Source organism: Streptopelia decaocto (genome assembly GCF_964273445.1).
Source record: "Streptopelia decaocto genome assembly, chromosome: 1".
NCBI lineage: Eukaryota > Metazoa > Chordata > Aves > Columbiformes > Columbidae > Streptopelia > Streptopelia decaocto.
The window spans coordinates 89,295,222-89,318,649 of record NC_138663.1 but is presented as its reverse complement, the minus strand read 5'-3'; positions in this window follow the sequence as shown (position 1 = coordinate 89,318,649).

Sequence of the window (23,428 nt, the reverse complement as noted above, 5' to 3'; positions counted from 1 at the left end):
TAAGGAAATCCAATAAAATTTAATTAAATATAAAGAATTACACTCAACATAGTGGCTAGAATATGTTGTGGTATATGTGTGGTTATAATCATACACATAGGATTTTCTCATGGTTAGTGAAAATGAAAAATATAGATGAACATTGGCACCCCAAAGACATTTTGTTTCATGCACACGTGAGTTCTTATAAAGTCTCATTATGTCTTTATCCAGGCAGAAGCACAATGAATTATTTTTTCACGCTGCTGGGCTTAGACATTTTAGTCACCACCTTCTTGCCCCTGGCCTCCTCTCTCTGTGCACAACGCAGTCACAGACAAGTATGCAAGGTCAAATATTACAAAAATGTAGCAAATATTAAATATATAACAAGTATTAAATATTTACTCAACAGCTGTCCTCAGTGCCAGAAGCAGGTTGGCTGCCTGCACAGCCTCAGTAGGTAATCTGCAGTCAAACTGACCTGAGTAACTGAATCTTTCTGAAGCTTTCCAAAATCTTGCTCACCAGTTCCCCAGCTTTGTCAGCACCTTCTCTGAGGGCAAAGATAAATATGCTCATTTAAATATCCCACAGCTGTGTCTTCAAGTTAACCTGCATGGCTTTGCCCTGGGAGCACTACCAGTCTATTATTAAGTCTTGGCTAAGAAGCGCGGGTGTGAGACGAGAGGTGCCTGGCGAGCTGTACCTGCCTGTTTGCATGTTTACAGCACATCTCAGCAAACAGCTGAAGAGAGCTTCAGTGCACGTGCTGGTACAGCATGTCCTATTGTGTCTTTCAGGGATGCCCAAAGCTCACGTTAGCAGGTGGCCTGCAACATGGTGAGACAAAGCTGTCACTGACAGTGCAGACGTCACCCTCCTTCTCCTCTACAGGTCATGATGTGTTTATATGACCACAAGCACTTCATTGCTTGAGACTGCTGCAGAGTGAGTAGAGGGTGACAGTTGATTATTTTCTCTCCAAACAAGCTCTTGCAAACAGAAGTTATGTCAAGGAATGAAGCTCTTTGGTTGCAAACTAGAGGGGCCAGCAATCAGTCTTCTCCCTGTGCACAGAGGAATGGACACAGCTAAGACAGATTCCCAGAGGTGCTTCTACTTCTTCATATTAAGTTTCACCAGTGAGAAATGAAATAATACCACATAAGAACAAACCTATCCATTCTTATGAGTAACTCCAGCTGTGCTGACAAAACTGCAGGGTTATTCTATGAAATCAACACTTATCCTTATTTGTAGCCACATCAGCGATCTCCTCCTAGCACGGTCCTCACTAAAAAGCAATGGAGTATCTGGGATTTTCAGAAACCACAGTGATTGTTTTGCTGCAGTATTCCTCAAAGTGTATACTATCTATAACAGCAGTGGCAGTTGTAATTAATGGGATCTGTCTGTACAGATATCTAATGACTATAGCTAGCTGTTAATATTTTTTAGAAACATATTTCCTGCCTGGTTTTCTTTAGGGCATCCTAGTTTTCAAATCTGTGACATTAGAGAAAAGTCTGCAGAGATATTTTGGAGACTCTGAAATATGATGGACAACATAATGATGGAAATTACCAATGCCTTTCAAACATAAGCATCATACAATTTTCTCTTTAATAAAACATATCTTTGCAAAAAAATCTCAAAATAGTTTTAAAGCATTCTTGTGCTAGAAATGTCAGGTTTGAAGTTTCATAAAAACTTGGAGGAAAGTTCAGTTTAGAAGGTAAAGGGAACAGTGTTATTCATTAAGTCTAATTGCTCATTTTTAGTTAGAAGACATTTCATTTGTGGGCTAACCCCTCTCTCAGGTATTTCAGGGAGACTTTCAATTTCATATTGATCTTGTTCCTAGATTATCCTTAACAGCTATTAGCATTCTGGTATTTCATTTTTCCAACATTCATTACACTGGAAGTTGCATCTACAAGAAAACTTACTGAGGTTTCCTGGCAGAGGTGAGATTTCAGGGCTGATGACAAGTATCTCTGTGCTGTTACCATTCACTTGCTTGTGGGGAAAAGAAGTAGAGCCACAGCCTGTTGGCCTACATAAGTCTTCTGTGCCTAAAAAACAAAAAGTGTGGGGCATATGCCTACCATAGGAAATTATATTCAGCCCAGCTCTCCAAGTAGTCCTGCAAAGTTTGAATGTTATTAATCTCTTACATTTGCCTTTGAAAGTGTCTTAATACTGATCTGCACATCCCTACAGAGATACACCCCTAAAATGAAATGTATGCCCACCAGGGCATCCGTGATGACTTTGTGATTTATTCAGAGGGCACTAAAATAGTTGAACTGAAGGAAACCTAACAGCTCATGCATTCAAAAAGTCAGTACACAAACTTAATACCTTGTTGAATATCCAGGCAAACGGGCTTCATGAACATCACTGAAGGCAGTGGCGATGAAAACAGTGAGTTGAGTGACAAGTGGATAAGTTAATTTGTAACAGTTGGAGAGAATCAGACATCAATATCGTTATATCATGGTTGCAAATTACTGACTGTCAGCTATTTGTTTTATGACTGTGATGTTTCAGTTGCTGTTGACAACTGCTTGTTGCTCAAAATTGCATAGAAGCCTTTACATAAAATATGATATAGCACTTTTTTCAAATGATTCCATCTTTCTCTAGTAATAAATTTATTCAAAGTTATACAGAGATCTCTGTGTTTTTGTTGATAATATAAGAAGCCCATTTTAGCATTGGCCTGTTTGTCCTTTTAACTAGGTTATTCTCTTTTAGGAGGAGTTTAAGATTAGCAGAATAATCCTAACACACAATACTGGACAATAAAATGTTTCCCCTTTTGCTTTCCCTGTCATATATTTCCTGTGGAAGCAGCATCATCTGAACAAACTGGTTGAATAATTAGATGGCAGTGTACTGCAACATGGCCACACAACACCTGATCAGCAAGGTCTGTTTTTAAATCTACTTTCATCTGTACTCTTTGGCCTAACAGCTGCAGTATGTGGGGTCTGAGAAACGCCTCCTCCACTCCCATTTGATCAGGAGGCAGCAGGTGCAGAGCTCCCATGCCCTGACAGATGAGAAAATTTGGCAGCTGGTATAACAAGCAGTACCTCAAAAACAAACGGTGGTTATCAAGAAAAACAGGTTGTGTTGGGGTTTTTTTAACAACCACTCCATCACCACTGCTGCTCCACTCTGCTTCTGAGTTCTGCCTTCCCTGTGGTCACTGTAGATAATCAAGCTGTGGACCAGTGAACAGCAGAGCTGTTTTCATCATGCCGTGATATCTATTTAAGGTATCTACTATCGTCAATAAGTTCGATAGCACAGAAATAAATAAGAGTTGAAAGGGTTAGCCTGCCTACTACATAACATGGCAACTGGTGTAAATCTGATGCAATGTGTTCATGCCTGTCTCGCTCCTAGGTAATTTACAATAGCCTCAAGTTTCAATATAAAAAGCACATAGCTGCAGGGAGACATGTCAACTTCCCTTACACAGGCTGTCATTCCCTTGGAAACATAATAATTAAGATGTCTGGTGTAACTGCTTCTGCCAGAAATATTTTTAGATTTCAGCCCATTTCAAGAAACTCAGGATTTAAGGGGAAAATTATTAAATGCTGCATGACAAACTAGGGAGAGTATTCCTGCTGTCAGGAGAAACACATGAGCAGATACTCACCCCAAATTCCTTGCCAATAACGAGAAAACTATCTTATCCAGAAAAATATACAAAGGATAGCAAAATAAAATAAAAACAACAACAACCATAAAGTTGAGTATTAACTTGACAAGGAACAAGGGCAACTAAAGTGGAAATTAAATGGGTATTGATAGGAGAGAACCCCATCTGCTTCGATATTTTCACACACCTGGAGGTGCTGGTGTTACCCACCAGCTGCCTCTCTGATGTCCAATGTATTGGCCAAAACATGCTGGTTGCTGGAGCTGATGCGCAGCTCAAGAGCAAGTGCTCTCACAGCTGAGTAGTCAGAGGCTCCTACCTGTCCCAGAAGAGGCCGCAAGAGATGAAACAAATGCAGTGAGACCGTTGCACGATATTTATTGTACTGCTAGGCTGTCAGAAATAGTTAATTCTCATTTAGCATTAATCAGTAAAATAATACTCAACTGAACAAGTTGTAACCAGGATTAACAAGTGACATTAATTTGCCAGTTAGGAAAGGAATATTTCTACCCAGTTAGACATTCATCGCGTAGGTTTCCGTCTGTGGAGCTGTTTAAAGGGAGCTAAGTCTGCTTGCATTTTGTTCCTAGGCTTTTCGCTGTAAGTATAACCACTGAAAGGCTCTTAAATTATAAAGGCCTATATTTCAACATACATTAAAAGCCAGAGAAGAAATATGACTGTTCAGTACGGAGGAAAGACACCTTAGCAGCAAGTGCACAAGCATCACCTGCTCGGGAAGCTGATCAGATGAAGCATTAAGCAAGTAAGGATCTTGCAGGAGTTGCAAAATTTTTGAATCAATGAGACTACTCTCTATGAATTGCTATGGGCTGTTGGCTTTGGTGGGCCAATAGGGCTGGGACCCAGAGTAGAAAAGAAACATGGCCATTATTAATTAGCACACTAGGGAAAAAAATAATACAAATTAGAGAAGAAAATATTAATAAAGGAAAAAGGAGAGAAAAACTGCTAATGTTTTTGGATGGAACAACCCCAGCTTCACATTTTTCCAGGATGGTGGACACTGAACTCCAACAGAAGCTGAGTATTTAGTGCTAAGTGGAACAAAATGATTACTTTGTGTGCCTTGCATAGGCAGTCCTATTTATGTACATTGTTATAACGTTTGTCCTTCTTGCAAGAGTGTGATACTGTTAACTTATGTTTGTCTGGTAGTTGTGCTTTTTTTCTGCAAAATTGACTCCCAGTCATTCTCTGGCCTGTATTGTTGCAAAGATTTCTGCCTTGCACTGTCTCACCGTACTATGCAATGCTTGGTCCCTTTCTCTACTTCAGCAGAGTCACTCTGAATCTGAATAGTATTCTCCATTGTGCTTGCTAGATCCCTAGTTTCCCATCATCTATAAATTTGATGAGAATATTCCATATTCTGCTACCCAAGTTACTGATGCGAATTTCCAGACATATTGAGATCTGTTGAACCTCGCTCCAGGTACCCCTCCATTTTGACAACAAACCTCAATGATTATCTCATTCTGGAGTTCCCAATACTTTCTCACAGAACTTACACTTTTTCCTGTTTGATTCTATTTCCTTATTTTGCATGTAAGGATGTCATCTGATACAGTGCCAAAGACCTTAGCCCATTCCTGATGTCTATTTCTTCTCCCCTTTCCAATGAGTTATGATTCTGTCTTAGAAGGAAATTAAGTAGATTTCAAGTGACTTTTTTCTTGATAAATGAATATAGGTTCTTTTTCATGTCTTTGGATGCTAACAAATATTTTGTTGAACCATGAATTTCAGTATATTTCTGGGAAAGATAGGTAAATCAGCTTAACCTTTATGCCTTAACTCATTTTTCTTCTCCTTATGAAAAATAGCTACATTTTTTCCTTTTTTGTCTTTCACTTTTTGTAGTGGAAGAATTGACTACATAAGCTGTTCCTATTTTTTAAATAATTATTTCAAGTTTTAAGTAGCTATCTTAAAGTTACCAGTACTTTACTTGAATTCAGTACCCTAAAGGATATTTCTATGAAAAAATATTTATTTTATATGAACATTATAGGTCTGAGTGATGACAGAAGTAGCATAAAGTTATGTAAATTATTAAAAAAAAAAAAAAACTTAAAGGGATTATTTTTATTTTTGCAAGCATGGTAAATGACTGATTTTTAAAACTTTTTTTTAATGCATTGTTCTCTGTTAAGGATTCACAAGAGCGGTAACAGGATAGAAGTACCAGGAATATAAATGCTTTGTTTCTGTTGATTGAAGTTTGGTAATACATAGAAATGAGCTCATGACCCCATCACAGTTTTTTACTGTGGTATAACCACATCATAACTTCATCAACACAGCTCATGTATTTTACAGCTCTCAGGAAGGCCAAAAGGAGAAAAGTCTTGAGAAAGGTAGCAGCTGTTCACTGTTTCAGAAGCTACTTGGAGGAAAGTTGAAATAAAATAGTAATGCATAAATGCTGCTTGTGTCCACGCGGTGCTGTGTTTCTGTTTTTCTTGTAAATGGGGCTTGGTGACTTCACAGATACTGAAAATCTAGGAAAGAAAAGATCCCACCTTAGAGTGGGCCACAATCATGCCAAAATGTAAAATAACTGTGACAGGCTCTTATGAGTTAGTCCTCACTAAAAACAGAAAACTGTGAGGATACACGTAAGGCAACTAGCACCTGTTAGAGGCTAGCATAAAGAAATGCTTATGAGCGACAATACCTAATAAGTTGATGTTTTTCACTTTTCACTTTTTCATCCTGAAAATACTCATCCTAGGACATTTAGAGAACTGACTGAAACAATCTCAAAACTATTAACAGTTATTATAAATAGCTTGTGAAAAACAGGATATTTTGTTCATAAAATGTCTATGTCATGAGACATATTGGTAGATCATACTGAAAAGAAATCTTTTTGTATGAAGGATCCAGATATTTTATCTCACCATCAGAAGGAAACCCTGCAGAAGAGGATGATTTGTATGCTCAGACTACTGAAAAATGTCCTGGCTTTTAAACTGTTATCCCTGAAGTCTGGATCAGTCCCTGCAGAGTTGTGAAGCCCTATGAATCTGCACCTGGGCACAAAGACCCACCCAGACAAACTCTTATTATAAGTAACCTGACATGGCTCTGAGGTCTGGAGACCTTTGGATGAGATGATGATAAAAACTTTCTCCTGCAATCTGGGATTCAAAGAGCTCTTCATCTTGCAAGACAGAAGAAGGAAGAATTTCATTAAGTAGACACAAAATAGCATTATATTAATATAAAATTATGTACCTTCTCCAGTCATGTACCTCCATAATTAAAACATCCCTTTCAAAGTGACTGATACATTCAGTTTGCTTTTGTCCTCAATCTCTCCATCCGCAGAATGTTTTTAATGATTTAACCTTCTGTACTCCCATATGTCTTTATATGATTATTCCAAATGAAAAATTCAATTCTCTGAGCTGTCCATAAATAAATATTGTTTTGGGCTGTATTTTGCAGCTACCACAAGCTACTGAGCAACAGAGACTAATCTTGTTGCTGTAATAATTCCATCTTCAGTTATCTTGCAATTAATTTGTTCAGTTTTAACTACTGGAAGGAATTCCTCAAACTTTACAGTTTAAAACTAAACATGCACTAAATTATATTTATCTAAAGTTTTATTTCAACCATATATTCTGCCACACTGTTTTCTTACAGTTCTTGAACTTGCTTAGTTTGTTGGTGATCTGACCTTGCCACTTCAAGTTCATGTCCAAATATGTAGTAATTCCCACAGTATCCTGTATTTTCCCCCCATGAATCCTCCTAGCTACGGCAGAAATTCCCTGTCCTGTGAATAATGAATGAATAATTAAGACTCAATTTCTTAATCTGTTGCATTCATTCATTTTACAATGACTTTGATGAGAAATGAAGGCACTAACCATCTTGCAGGAATGAACGTATCAGCTGTGATTCTTTTAAAGACTGATTCTCAGAAAAAAAACCTTAGATCAAATTCAAAGTAATAATTGAAAGTGAAAGCCTTGGGCATACAGATATTAATTAAAACCCCTTTCTTCCTAGCCCCAGCAGATTAAGCCTGTACTTACAGTTTCACACAAAACCCAGTGAGTTTCACATGGTGCTAAATTTTATTGTCACTGCCTCAACAGTAAAATATTAAGGTGTGCAGGGACAACATCTGCCATGTAAACAATTTTCCACTCATTTCCAATCCTTGAGGAAGTGAATATATTACAAAATATATTTTTAAAATCTCACATATATATTTATATTTGAATTATCTAGCTTTATTCAAAACAATTACCTGTATAATGTATTCCGATACAGAGGCACTTCTTTGTTCTGCTGTCTTGACCGTTAAAGTAATTTTTAATAAGAAGCATAAGATTTTTAATACATCATTAAAAATTAATATTTCAAGGATAAAATATCTTAGAAGTTCTTGTTTTAATTCTATTCTTTGGAGTTTCACAGAAAATCTAATAGAGACCAATTTACAGCAGCTAATGTGCACAAATGCTACATGTGAGACATTTTCGAGTTCTCTAATTAAAACAGTGTCTTTGTATTAACAACTAACATTTTATTTCCTACCTTTGTCTATACAAGCCTGTATTTATCTAAGAAAAGTTAGAGAGGACAAAAGAATTGTGATGGAAGAAAATAAATAAGCAACAAATCTGAAAAATAAAGGAGTGGTTCTATCCCATAAGACACAGAAATAGCAATTCCAGTTTCCTGTAACTTATAAATGTAAACTTATTTCTAAAAAAGTAATTCAGTGTATGAAATCACCTCATATACACACAAATAAGGTATATCTTATATTCAATATATATTACACAATCTCTTCATGTATTTGAAAGGCTGTAAAAGCATGAGGATCAGCAGTTACTTATTTAAAAACCTTGCTGATAGCAAATATTTGAAGAAGCTACCAATAAGACAAAAATAAGCATCTCTGGTTCCATGAAAGTGACCTGTTGCTTTCCCATGGAACAGCACTTAATCCCACTAGCGCTAAACAGGAGAGCCAAAGAGCAACTTGCACTGCAGAGAGAAGAGGAGAGGTTTCCACATCCAGCCCTACAGAGGAAAACCAAATCAAAACACCTCCCACCCACCCCCCCCCACAAATATTTCCATTGTAAGAGCTAAGAGCTGGAGGCAGGACTAGTGCATAATTCTGCCTGTGACAGGACGGTATCTCTGCTGGGAAACAAAAAAAACTAGCCTTTAGCATATTGAAATAATTCTTCCCCACAACAACAGGTTTCATGTTCGTTGGTGTTTCTGTTAGTGCTTCTCATTCCTTTGTCCTCATGAGGGCCAGCAGATCTCAGATGTTCCTTGCTTTAGCATACTAACTATATAATCAGCAATGACTGTAGAGACTGAATCAAGTGCTGAGTGTACTTATACAACAGAGCTTGTGTGGTTGTGTTTATTAGTTAGAGAAGGCTTTCTTACCTTGAGTACTAACTTTTAGGAAAAGAAAGACAACAAGCACAGCACAGAGCTGAAGACAGTCATTGAAAATAAAGCTGCACTGAGACTGCCCCCTTGCACAGGGCTATGAGAACAACAACCCAGTATTTATCAATACTGTTGGTGTGGTTTCACTGACGGATAATTGTGTGATTGTCTTCAGCTCTCCTGAACCTGACTTAGATTTTGAAAATATGTGAAGTATATTAATCTGCTTAATGAGACTGTGGTATCTGTCTCTAGTCATATTCTGGGTATACTGTGCTTCCAACTACCCAAAAATCTTCTTCACATTTATCTTCACCTTCCCCAAAACATCCTTTTTGCTACAGCTGAACACTATCCAAAGGCGGTAGGTCATTCCTTGTACTAAACACGAAACCTTTGTGATTAATAATAAGATGAGAGCATTTAGTAACAGATACTAGAATTAAGTAGTATCACTTAAACAAGAAAAATATAGTGACTATGCTCACCCTGTCCACAGGAAGAGTTGTCCATCCAAAGCTGAAAAGTCTCAGAGACTTTCCATTATTTGCTTTCCTCCAGGCCTCTTCTATTATATGAGCCACAGTTAAGCAAGCAATGTGAACCTCATCCAACTCATATGTGATGCTGATTTTTATCTGCTACAGCAGTCATTTGCAGTCTCTTAGGGACTTTTGGATGGACAAGAAATAGAATCATAGAATGTCCTGAGTTGGAAGAGACCCACAAGGATCATCGAGTCCAACTCCTGTCCCTCATACGACAACCCCACAGTTCACACCACATATCTGAGGGCGTTGTCCAGTCTCTTCTTGAACACTGTCAGGCATGGGGCCGTGACACCTCCCTGGGGAGCCTGTTCCAGTGCTCCACCACCCTCTGGGGGAAGAACCTTTTCCTAATGTCCAACCTAAACCTCCCCTGGCACATCTTCCTGCCATTCCCTCAGGTTCTGTCATTGGTCACCAGAGAGAAGAGTTCAGCACCTGCTCCTCCTCCTCCCCTTGTGAGGAAGCTGTAGCTGCAATGAGGTCTCCTCTCAGTCTCCTCCAGGCTGAACAAATCAAGTGACTTTAGCTGCTCCTCATATGGCTTCCCCAGAAAACCCTTTACCAGTTTCATAGCCCTCTTCTGGACACTCTCCAGTAGCTTTAGATCCTTTTTATTCTGTGTTGCCCAGAACTGCACACAGTGCTCCAGGTGAGGCCGCACCAGTGCAGAGCAGAGCAGGACAATCACCTCCCTGGCCCGGATGGCAATGCTGTGCTGGATGCACCCCAGGACATGGTTGGTCCTCTTGGCTAAGGGTCAGACCATCATTGTTTCCACACGGTTTTGAACCAGGGACATTTCACGTGTCGGGTAAGTACTACGTGTTCTGCTGAACATAACTGGGAAAACACAGCCCAGTGTCAGATTAAGTTCCTTACAGGCATTGCAAAAAAATTTTAGAACCTATAAACTGAAAAAAGGTTGAATGCTGCTGCTCTAAGATGCCCTTCTCTTCCTCCAAGCAGCAAATCTTGAGGTTTGTGGAACAAAATACTGAGCTATTTTCTTGTCACAGTGATTTACCTCACTGTTCAGACAGAGCAAACATTCATCGTTACAGAAGTTTCATCTAATTAACCTAGCACATACATTGTTTTCTAAACTAGCTTTCAAAAAAATTAAAAGGTTTCCAACTCAGTCTTGGCGCTTGTGTCCAAATAAGTTCCATCCCCTTGGTGACTTTTCCTTAAAATAGAACAGCAGCATTCTTACTAGTACCATAAGACCAGCAACTTAGTTCCTTCCTGTGTATAAAAAAAAATGCTTTTTAGTTTGTGGCTGTATTTGTACACCTGATAACCCAGAATTCTCCATAACTGTTTTCAACTATCTCCTTAAGAAAAAAATTATTTCGTGGACACATAATCCTTATTTACTTATTGCACTTAACCAGTGCCTTTGTCACTACAAGAGTCACAGTAGATATTCTTATTGACCATTGCTAAAAATACCTCAGATTTCAAGATGCATAATTAATATTTCTAGTTTAGGGAATCTAATGTCTGAGTACAAAGAGTTGGAGAACTGCAGCTAGCTTCCAAAGCTCAGTGTAACGTTTACAGTTTTTTGATATTCAGAAAAGACATTTGTTAAGAGACAAAGAAAAAACACATTTGATTTATTTACAATAGATTCCTCCTGAATTTTGTCTGCTCTGCAAAGGAAAACATCAGCAACATCCAAGAAAACCATAAACACCGAAGACTTGGTGCCAACATAACTTGTAACTTCTGCTAGGATGTTAAACATCAAAAAAAGATTCAAATCAAAGGAGAGATTTCTTCTAGGTTCATCACCACCATTTCCTTGAAAATTCCCAGATCTGCCCATCCTGGTATATTCCTACAACCAAAATCGTCAGAATGACTCTTGACATTTTGACAAAGCTAATACTTTCCTTTCTAGCACTGTTGCAAATCTTCATTCAAAATACCTATTGCACGAAATGATTTTACTTTTAACATTCCCCATAGCCTACTAAAACCTGTCACCTCTCACGCGCTATAAATCCATCATCTCTCTCTTTCTCTGTTGCTTTTTTGCCAATTCTTCAACAAGCCTTTCACTTACTTGGAATAAGACCTTCTGAGATAAACCATGTCTTGCTCTTTTTCGTCCAGCTAATCTCTATGCTATATGATTTTTTAAAAAGAAAATAGAGAATGTTAAACTGAAAAAAAAAAAAAAGTGATGGTGCAGGCTTTTTTTAGTAATTCATAAACAGTCTTTTCACTTTGGTAAGGCTATGCCTGGTATGCTTAAAATAAAGCATTTAGAAGTGATAGTGAGCCGTGTTTCAAAATGTTTAGCACAAACTTTGGAACTGTTTGGGAGAATAAATTCTTGAAAGGTTGTTTATTTCCATAATCCACTTTTTCCATGTTCTTCCCAGTATTAAGTACTCCAACAGTTAAATAAAGGAGGCATTACCAGCCATGGACGTGCTGTTATAACCAACAAAAAGAATGCAAAATCTGTATTTGCACCTAATCCTAATATATATGCTCAAAGCAAAAAAGACCCCAAATTTTGCAGTGACAGAGTGGCATCACTATACATATTTTAGTGTCCATTTCTCCTGAACAATTGATAGCTAGTATAGACTTCAGACCAAAGAGTTGTCTCACATTAATTACTTTCCAGAGAAAAAATAAAATATTTAACAGAGCTCTTGCATTAAATGTTTCCTCATATATATATTTAAAAGCAGGAAGGCAAGGAATTTATATAATAAGGACAACAATATGCTCACATATTTTTATTGATTTAACTTTATATTTTTCAGTTGCTAGAATGAAAAATAACAGCACTTTCAAGGGTTTAGCCAGAGTGATACATTGAATTACATGTAAAGTATGTATTTCATTCATTCCTGCCAAAATTTGCAGGATACATTGTTAAAAAAGGCCTACTAGTGTTTCGGGTAAGCTAATTTCATCTCTCTTTGAGCACAAAGAACTGTAACGTTAATTCTTTTTCTAGTTCAATTGAAGATCTCACAAGCGAAAAGACTTTTCTCATTTCTCCTTGAGAGTTTATTCCAACAAGTCTTGCTGCTGCAACATTACACTTTGCAATCAACATATACTCTTTCTAAATTATGCAAATTTGTATTTGTTCAGCTAATACATGGTTACAGAGAGTACAGATGTTATTTAAATTTCAGAGCTAATAAAAAGCCATGAAGTTCTAATTTTAATTAATTTAACTTGTTCCCCATGGTAATGCCAGAGGAAATAAGAGGGCAAACAACGTGACTTATCCCTACTAAAAATAAATAATGATAGATAGATGATGTGCCACTCACAAGAGAAAATCAGCAGCCACTACTATAGTGACTATACCATTAAAGGAAATAGCTTCAAATGTGAGATAAACTGCTGTGAGAAAAGCAGATGCATTGTCAATATATCTTCAAAATACTTCTTAGTAGTTCTTCCATCAGTGTTTCACACTGTCCTACTTGGATCGATCTCCACCACCTGCAGAACTCTCTCACTGATAGATTTCATTACTTAAGTTCAACAAAGGGGTAACAATTTGTCTATTTTGAGCAGATGGATTTACCAGCATGTGTATTTTCATTATGGCTGTAAATAGAAACACTGAAAAGGCAGGTGCTAGGCATGTGGGTTTTTTACATAATGAATTCTTGCTTTACTTTTCTGGATGCTTTGGATACTTCAGAAAATTAATATAATTATTCTGAAGGCCAATGAAAGAGCTGGAATAAACCTACCTGTTCAGAACTAATTGGTATTCAAGTTTATAATTACTGGCTTTGTCACATAGATCCATTCTGGTTATTTTGCTTATTAGTACTGTCACTCCTTTCAAGTTTTAACACTGTGTTTAAATCAACTTGTCTTTAGTAATTTACTTGAGTTACACAATTACACAGGTTGCAATTAGAGCAGCTTGGGCATCAAATGCAACTCTTGATAGAACTGGGGATGTGCACATTCAGTACATTAGCTGATTATCATTGTTAGAGTAGTGACAAATAGACATATTATTTAAGGGATTTCTTTTCTATATAATGATTGCTACTTTAAAAAGTGTTTTTAAATAAGACCTTTACCCATTTATGTCTACTTCAATAATAGAAAGACCTGTAGGGAAAAAATAGCTCAGTTCAGTTAAGTCACTTATATATCTGTCAAGTTCCCTGATCCTCATATGAATTATTTAGACAACATATATTCAGTTGTGTACACAGTACATATATTTTCCTCCACTATGTCATTATGTGGGATTTTATTCTTTCAATGTGAAATCTAGTTGACTGTCTAAAAGCCAGGGACTTTTAAGTGCACGTCTTCCATAAATAAATCTGGAACCTCAGGTGCAGCATACATTACCATACTGCAGACAATTGTGACCAAGAAAACAAACATATTTAGCTTGCCTCAAAACAGCAAAAGCCAAGAGTTCTCAGCTCTGCCCTTCTACAGCCTCAGTTTCCCACTCAAGACTGCCAAAGGAAACACCCCTCACCTAAGACATCAGACACAACAGGCACAGGTTACTCCTGTGGTTAAAGCATCATTAATGTAGGATACAGTTCACTCTGCCTGGTTGTCAATACACAGAGCATAGCTATATATATATATATTTTTTTTTTTATATATATATATATATATTTTTTTTTAATCAGCATGCTGTAAAACAAGATCTAATTAATGGATGCAAAAACTTTCCCACACTCATTTGTAGTAGGAGCCATATATTCCTGAGGTTACATTCGACCTCTGAAACAGTCTTAACCAGGGATTGTAGATAACCAGCAACGTGCCCAGACATACCATAACTAAGATGTACCTCTTCTTCCCTTTCTCATTGTTGTTCTCCTAATGAGGATTTTTTTCCCCCCTTCACAAAACACAGTCTCATACAGGACCAAAGATGCCAATGAGCAGGGGTGAGAGGGGCGCAGGGCTGGCAGCAGCTGCGTTGCTGTTGGAGTGGTTTGCACAGGACAGTAGATTTTCCTGAGCCAGCTGACTAGGAATTTGCACAATATTGCCACAGGTGCCTGGGTACAGGATGTAGAACTCTTATAAACCCACCAGCCCCTCTGGAAAATTTGTGTCTCAAGGATATTCAAGCATTCCCTCTTTTTCCTTGCCTGTTTCCCACTGCAATGTACCTACACATGCAAGGAAGATGACTTCATCTAACTTAACTCTTTGGGGTCTCTAGAAAAATTTTCTGAAGAAATAAGCAAGTCGCTAAGCCTTAAGACTATTTGCCTCTCAGGTTATAGGTCTTACAGGAGAATTCATAGTCTTGATTTGGACACACAGCATGAGATTCAGCTCATCTGATTTTACATGTCAGTAGTTGAATATATTCATATATGAGTTGGTTGCCATTAATTCCTTTTATAATTGATATACAGTTTCTTCCAGAGTGACATACACAACTTATTTCTGTAATTTTATATGTCAAATGTGTTTACTATGTGTTTTGATGAATCCAAAAAACAAGGGCTCACAGTAGAAGAGCATGGGCCAGCATGCAGGATTCCCAAGGCCAGACAAACCTGCTCCCTTGGTACTCACCAAGGATGAATACTAAAGTGGAAGTGCTGTAAAAGAAAGAGGCAAGCATCACTGCATTTTATGGCCTTAAAAGAGATTAAGAACAAGAAATGTCTCCTTGATATAGCAAGTAGGGTTTAGATGTGAACTGGATGCCAAATTGCTGAGCCCCATGAACATTAAAGTGCTTTCATGCAGGCACACCTCATGAAGATCCTTACAGGATTAGACTGGTCATTTTCTGTATCCTGATTTCAGCCAGAACACAAGCTACTTTTCATTCAGAAAATAAAATAAGCAATAGCAGAAAAGCGTTGCAGCAGCAAAGATCGCACTAATGCTTGACCACCTGAGGTATTTGTCTGCAGCCCATGGTGGGTTTGCAGTCCTCAGTGAACTGTACCTGGCTCAGCAATGCTTTTGTTTGTGTCAAAGTTGAGCCATAATCCAGTTACAGTGTGAGTCTATGTAGGCTAATTCTGACTAGCTTCACCTTGTGGGTATGGCCTTTGCTCCCTTCACAGAAGTACATTATCTGGCCTCGCGGTTTAACACACTATTTAAAAATCATCTACTTTGTGAAGAACAGGGTAAAAATTAATTAATATGTTCCTGAACCAAACCTAAGTAGACACATTCAGGCATTCTAATTTAAAAGACAGGAATACAGATGAATCCCCAAAATATATGAATACCTGCTGATTCAAGTCTTGTGCATCTGTGAGGTTCTGCAGTTCTTTACTTAATTCACCATATCCAGCAGCTTTGTTCTCTTCTAAGTACTTACAAAGGGCAGAGGTCATTTTGCCTCAACTGAGATTGTAGTTTGCACTCACCCTGGGCTCAGCAGAACAGCAGAGCTGCAAATTTGGTACAGTTTTCCTTCTAACTCAAATCATAGTGGGACATCACGTTTTCCCTGAAATTGGTAATTCTAGTAAAGCTACCTGCCTGAGCTTGGAAACCTAAAGTAACATTCATTTGTGCCATTCCAATAAAATCACACACTATACACAAAAACCCACCTCCATCTACTAAAAGGCACATAACTATGTTTATCAAACCCATAGGCAAGTAATATCTATGCACATTTTCACAATTTAGACATATTTTATATATAGTTTTACAAGATTATCTTGATTTGAAATAACAAGCTAATGCTACGTTAGAAAATGACTGGTATTATATGGAAAAATCTATAGAATTTTAATGCTGATAGATCAATAATTCCTGAGTAGAAAGTGGTATAAGAGACAAAATAATATGACAGTTTAATTTGTAGATAAAGCATACTGGTTTGTATTAATAATATTTTCACACTGAGGGTAGTATTGATGAGAATCTTACTGATTTATTCAAACCTCCTTAGTTTTTCTGTAATCCATATTGAACTGGATTTAAAACTCACTGGCTTGTTTATAAACATTTTGCATAGGAATAACAATATGTTGATCCATAAAATACATGGGCATAAAAGGTTGGTTTTCATTTTGCTTGAGTGTAGAAAGTATGGGTGTACACACATTTTAAATTGCTACGGGTTTGCTAATGCTTAGATTTGTAATTGCTTAATTTTCAGTTGCTGGCCATTTTACAGAGGGTATAATTCTCCAAGCTGCCATCAATGATAATTAAACGAAACAAAAAAAAATCCATCACAACAAAGAAAATCATGTATTAAGTATCATCTAGAAGAGAAGTACCTCTTCAGTTCAGCAATAAGAAAGACTGTTCTGCATTCACCACTGGTGCCAGTCCAGTGGAGACAGAAAAATCCTATGTAAGCCAACAGAAATAATGTATCATTCATATTAGAAAAAGTTGGATAAGGGTATATCCAGAAGAGGTGAACAGGTTTGTTGTTGTTGTTGGGTTTTTTTGCTTGTTGGTTTGGGTTTTGGTGGGGTTTTTTTGTGGGTTTGTTGTTATTGTTAAGTTAAAAACATACATCCACAATACTAGCCAGAGTACTGTGAATTTAATTTATAGGACACCATGTACACACTAAAATAAAAAAAAAAAACCAAACAACAACACCAAAAAAAAAAAAAAAAAAAAAAGAAAGAAAAAAAAAAACACAAAAACACACACCACCACATAATTTATATTATTAAAATCTACCACTTTAAATTTACAAACATATGGAAAAATGTTCTTCTAAGTAATTAAAGCACTCAGTTCACACCAAAGCTAATGCCAGCATACAGCCCATGGGTTCCACAGTACCAATCTGTTTTTCTGGCAGTGCAAAAGAACAGGGCATCAATGTGTTTTGTACATGAATCAGTATGTCCCATAAAGAGGCTGGTGGCTTCAATTTATTATTTTTCTCTCCACCCCTCTACTACAGTGATCAAGAGAAATTGGAATACTGTGGGCACAGGGCCACAAAAGCATTTTAGTTCGGGAATTTATTTCTGCAAACAGAGAGTACAAGTGTATGTCTCTATTTTCCTGCAATTTGTGCCATGTAGTTGGCACTAAATCAGCCTTCAGTTACATCCTCGGTCATTGAAGTCTGCATACTTGTTCGGAGATAAAACTGAGTATTATTTATGATTTGGTCATTCTGGGATATATTGTTTACTTGTTATTTACTTGTAAACACATTCTGAAGTGTTGCTTAGTCTCCCAACTACATTTTCTTCCTTGTTGACCATTTCAAACACAACATACTGTAAAATAAGCTGCCAATGTTTTCAAGCACACAAACAAAACAACACAATCCACCTAGGACACAGATCTTCACTGCCACTAATCCACAGTCACTACCATAAAGGTATAAAAATGCATGCTCACAAAAGGCTTGAAAAATTTTCAGATTATTCCAGCATTGGTACTAATGGCTACATCCCCTTGGCATTCAGGAGAAACATTCAAAAATAAATGAAAAGCAGTTCACGCTTCTCTGATTTTCAGACTCCCTGGTTATATCAACATGCCTACAATAAGTCGTGGTGGAACACAACAGCAATCGATCTGCAGAGCTAAGCACAGTGCCCTAGAGCAGTGCTGAGCAGCTTATGTCCACACAAAGAGTATTTTGATATGAGGACAATTACCTGATCTCCTGGGCTGAATGTCTACCAGGTCATTAGCAGTTGGTCACCAGTAGAGGTAAGCCCATGACATCTAATGGGATAAGTTAGGCACACCTCAGTTTGTTCTGGTCCAAATAAAATCCAGTGTGTGCACTCCATGATTCAGAGTGCAGTCAGTGGGAACAACTGGAAGACTTCCTTCCAAGGCCCACTTCTGATCTGAAGTGCTAATGTACATTTGCAAATACATACATATGTACCCAAGTAACACATAAACCAATTAACTAAATCTCAACTTGTTATTTGACATCTGAATCCACTGTACCCTATGATAGCTCTTGAGATGCAAGTTTGGAAATTTCTGCAAGCTTGTGTTAGAGATGTCTGTGAAAAATCAGAATCCGCTAAGATGTCTTTGGAAAAAGTATACATATTTTTTAAAAAAAAATTAGCAATAAGGGTCTATTTTTCCTTTTCTGTAGCTCACTCAACAACTTAAATCCTACAGGGGTATCAGCAGGAGTCAACATGAATGCTTTGTACAAGTGGAGCAGCTGCCAATGAGATTGAGCCAGCAGGCAGCACACTGAATCTATAACTTTAACAGATCAGAAAGATAATACAGAAGTATCTGTATATTAATGTAAATTAGTTACTGTCAAACCCTCTGTTCATATAATAAGCACATGATCAAAATTTCTAGTTGAAAGGAGTCAGGAGAGAAAAGTAACGAATTTCCTAACATCTGTTCTGGTGGAAATACACCAATGGTTCCCAGGCAGGAACCTGAGTTCTCAATCATCTTGGTGCAGCTATGGGGATAATCACTATGGACAGGACTGTTTCAGGGAAAATAGGTTCTCCAGATTAACAAATTGTCTGTGAATCATTAAGGGGTATGGCATGAAATTATATTAGGCCATGGCAACAAAGGGCTTCAAATTATTTATGAAAAAAGTCAACCGAGACAAACTGCTGTAGCATTCATTAAACTAATGAGGGGAAGCACCTTGAATCGCAGTTTGAGGGTAATACCTTGAGGTCAGAATGCAATTTGATGCAGCTCTGGTTTGATCTCTCTGCTGAGAACTATGGCACTGCTTAAAACTAAATTTTATAAAAAACTAAAGTAGTAGATGTGACTGATCTTCCTTCAGAGAACAAAATGGAGAAGAAAACATATGAAAAGTGCCTCTAGGTGGTAAGAATGTTGTAATCTGAAGTACTCAATTTCTAAAAAATTCCAGCATTAAGTGAAATCATTTGGGTTTGGTATAAACTTACTTGAGGATGATGGAAAAAGTATGAAAAGGGTTGGGAAAAAAAAAAGTTCAACGTGCTCTGCAACTGGAGATCTTTCAGATACCAGTTCGTATCTCTTCTCACTGCAGTTCTTCACTGTCCCCCCACTGAAGAGCGGGGATGTCTCAGACCCACCAGCTGATTTTCTTCATGATACTCTCTCTTTCCTGCTGATGGAGATGAAAATCATCTTCAACGATTTGGGTAATAAGGTCTTTGCTAGTCTAAGGAGTGACTGGTTAACGGTGACAGCATAACCAAGACGGCAATAACTTCTAGAAAGAGGGCAGAGATGAGCTGCGATCCAGAGCTGTCCCTCCCCATCTTCTACAGCTGACAGTAGGCCTGGATGAGTTCATCTGCTCAACAGTCTAATACAATATCCTGGCTAAAATCCAGACATGGGCAGAAGGACTTCCAAAGCCAAAACAATGGTCACATTATTCACAATTATTTGTTTTCTTGCCAGGTTTGAAGAACAAATTATCAAGTCAGAACCATAAAATATATATTACTTTTGTGTAAATTCTAACATTGAATATTCAAAAGTTGGGGAGAATTGTCTTAATACCATATGCCCTGTATGAGCAATTACAAGCTTGGAAGCTTATATTTTATCCAAGAGATGAGTAAGTTGGAAACTTCCTCACAGTCTGCAACTGTTTAGTCAGGAAGAAGTTTTACAATACCAAAAACCAGTCAGAAGTGACACAACAAGACTCAATGACAAGGTCAGAGATTGATCTAGGTAAAATTAGATAAAGAATTATGAACAATTTTATCCAATACTAAGACTATAAGCATTGGAATGAAAATAGCAGAAAGGAAACAGGTTTAGAAGAGGTGAATTTTCCACAGATTACTATCTTTCTGAAAAACAAAGGAAAAAAAAAAAAAAAAAAGAAAGAAGAAAACATGCCCAAGTTCCAACCACAATTATGTTCTTGTTATTTCAATCAGCAGCTTCTGTTTTTCAGCTTCTGCCATCCAGGATGCCAGATCAGGAAATCTCAGCAGCCCATTTTGGATTTTAAAATCTTTGCACCCACAAGAGAAGAAAATTAGCCTAACACCTGGACAACCCTAGAGCAGGAGTTTGCTGAAGCATTATGAATGTCAGCTCTAAAAATCAACAGGCCTGTTGTCCAACAATCAGCTACAGCACTGGGATCCCAGACAACGGGATTTTTCATTCAGCCCCATCTCGTGGTTCCTTCTGACTTTCTGACTAACAAAGTTACTATTATCTCAGACAAGAGAGAAGGGGACAAGATAATTTTTGCAACTACTGCAAAAGCAAAGCAACCCTCCTAGATTCAGCCAACTGCCTAAATAAAAAATTTATTTGAGCACCAAGCCATTGCATCTCTCAAACTTCTGTTGAGCCACTTCTGCTTTAACAGAAATTTGAAATAGATGTATGCGCTTTATCTGTTAAGTATAATATACATAATTGAAGTATTTGAAATTGTAATGTTAAACCAATATATCCATGGTAAATAATATTTATTTTACACTCAAGCACTGCACAAGCAATATTTCTGCAAAGAAAATAGCATCATAAATTATTAAAGTCTTCTGAAGTTGTAAGCAGCTATAAATTGCTGAAAATAAAGAATAAAGGCAAGTTTTCCATAACGGGTCATACCATTCATCAATCAGCTCTGGTGTCCTGTCTCTGTCCTGTATCATATACCTGGAAAGATTAAAGTTCTTCAATACACCTGCTTTTTTGTAGATTTTTTTTTCTTTGTAACTTTGGAAGAAACATTCCTCTCAGAAAGTCTGGTGTTTTGTTGGCTTGTTTGTTTTTTAAAAAGAAAAAAGCCTTGACAAATGAGCTTTGATTACTTCTGCTTCAGCCTGAATAACAATAAAATGTTATCACAAGACTATCCATGCACACTGCCAATTCAGGGATGATATTTGGACCAATTTCACTACTGATGTATGTTTATTATCTCCACATGTTATGGTAGTTTTAGATCAGAATTGAGTTTGCCCCTTAAACCTTTAATTTTCTCCTTCATGAGCTCGCAATAATAATCTGCCCATGCTTTAAATTATTCAGTTATAATTTGCAAGTAAGTAGCATTTTCTGTGCATCTGCTAGTATCAGTGAAAGATTAAAATAAAGTGTCTCGTGCTGCAGCTGAAATAGGCTTCAGAGTGCTTAGGCAGAGTTGCTTGAAAGAGCAAAAAATAGTATTAAAAATGAATATAACTGCTAGCTATTGATTGTCAGGATCAGTATTGCAGAAAAAAAAACATACTAAATTGGATTGTGCTCCAAAAAGAAATGGTGGGAAGAAATCAATGCTTTCCAAACAAGATGACGAACTAAGAACAAAAGAAAAAACATGTTCATGGTTTCCAGAAAACATGATTTTTTACAAACACTGAAAAGTAAAGCAGAACAAAAACCACAACAGCATTGTTTTACCATATCCCTTTAAGTGCCGAAGGTGCTGCTACAACTTGGATTATGATCTCAAATATTCCTGCTGGAGCAGGCTGTCCTTCACATTCTGTGTTTGCAGTCCTCAATCATTTGTTGGAAGGGTGAGCTGCTACAAATGCAGGGAGAGGACTGAAAGTCTGGGGGTTGGATACATTTTTTTATTTCTTTGCATTTTCAGTAGTCAAAGAAGAAAACCCCTCATCCATCACTTTGATAGAAGTCCACAGGCATCCATTTATTCTGTTCAGAACAGGATTCAATGAGTTCAGATCCTTATTTATGTTATTTCAATGCTCAGACATAACATTTTCTTGCTGTTATCTGAGCATTACTATTTATTATTAGTCCACAACTGAGATCCTATTGTAATGAACTGTGATATACCGACATATTTCATGTGTGCTGGTCATATTAAATTTACTGCAATTACTCTTGAAAGGAATAGTGTAATTTACTGAAATCTCATTGTGAGAAAGGGAACTCCTGCAGGAGGCTCTCACTGAATTTTCTATGATCCTGTGCTAAGATCTTCTATTCCAAGAGCTTGAATGATAGCCAGTCAGCCTAAGACTCATGCTTTACATAATAGAAAATTTTAATTAAAAAATGAGCAATAAGTTCGTGACAGGTTTGTTTCATATCAATAGAGAGAGTGTGGGGTTTTTTTTTTTGTTTTTTGTTTTTTAAGATAAGCCATGTGTTAAAATGAAATTCCAAGAAACAAAATCAGGGAAAGGCTTTAAAATAAACCTTTCTTATGAAATAAGGCTTTATAGTGAGATGCTTTGTTTCCCAAAAAGGTGCTTTGCTTTGAGAAGTTCAGCTGGTTATTTGATACATCACTGGAAACTTCGAGATGAGTTCCTGTCCTAGGTCTACATGACATCTGCTGAGGACAGTAGAGGACCCCATGCTAAGATCGAGTCTGAAAGCTCAAAGGAAATGGCAGAAGCAATGCCAGGAGGCAGAAGGGTTCACTGTTTGCAGTCAGTGTGAGAATTGTGGGCCCATCTCTCCCTGAAGGCCTGGTGCAGGCTCAAACACTGCCCGGTGGTTGTGTATCATGATCAACATCAGCATGCTCCTGGTACAGCTTCTAGGCAAGGCCCAGGAATAGCCAGTGTGTGGGTGAAGTCTGGGCCAGAGGTTGTTCCCAAAAGGCAGTATGGAAGAGGCCAGCCTGTTCTCATGGCCAGAGTTCAGTCCTATGAGCACAGCACTTACTCCCAGAGCCAGCGGCGGCCCTTTGACTTTCAGTTGAGTGGTGGATGCTGCAGTCTCCATGAGCCACCACAGCCCCTTTTTTGAAGCTCACCCATGTGTCCCAGTTACTCCAGCCTCTCCCAGGGAACCACATGTAATTCCCCCACTGGAAGAGCTTGCATGTGGGAACTGCCCAGAC